Source organism: Pterocles gutturalis, unplaced genomic scaffold (assembly GCF_000699245.1).
Source record: "Pterocles gutturalis isolate BGI_N339 unplaced genomic scaffold, ASM69924v1 scaffold12859, whole genome shotgun sequence".
In the NCBI taxonomy this organism is placed as follows: Eukaryota; Metazoa; Chordata; class Aves; order Pterocliformes; family Pteroclidae; genus Pterocles; species Pterocles gutturalis.
The window spans coordinates 690-1,207 of NW_010133337.1; positions in this window are offsets into that span (position 1 = coordinate 690).

Consider the following 518-nt stretch of genomic DNA (forward strand, 5'->3'; position numbering starts at 1 on the left):
GAAGGGCGATGGCAGCCGGGGTCGGGGCAGCAGGTTTGGGTTTGGCACCATTCTAAGCTGTTGTCTAATCATCACAAACCCCAGCTCCCCAGGGAAGCTTTCTTTTTTTTTTTTTTTTTTTAATTTGCCACGAGACAAGCTCATGTCTAGGGGAAAAGGTGACCTCTGCGTTCTGCTTTAAATTCCCTTGTTACGCTCGCAAAGCAAGCACTAACCCCCCCTACCCCTCCCCTCCCCTCCCCACTCTCCCATTGGCTTCACCAAAAAAAAAAAAAAAGAAAAAAAAACGTGTGCAAGATTAAAAAGCAAAATGCCCTTGTGACAGAAATTAGTTTAATCTTTTTTAAATCCCCAATTGCATCGCCAGCCTCTGGCCCAGCCGCTGCCAACTCCGGGCTTCACAATGAATTTTAACACGGCAAAAATATGCTTGCTGCTCGATTCGCTTTTTTGCTCCTTCCCGTGTGCTGTGGTGGAGCTGGTGGGGAGGAGGGGGGGAAGAAGCCAGGGATGGAAAA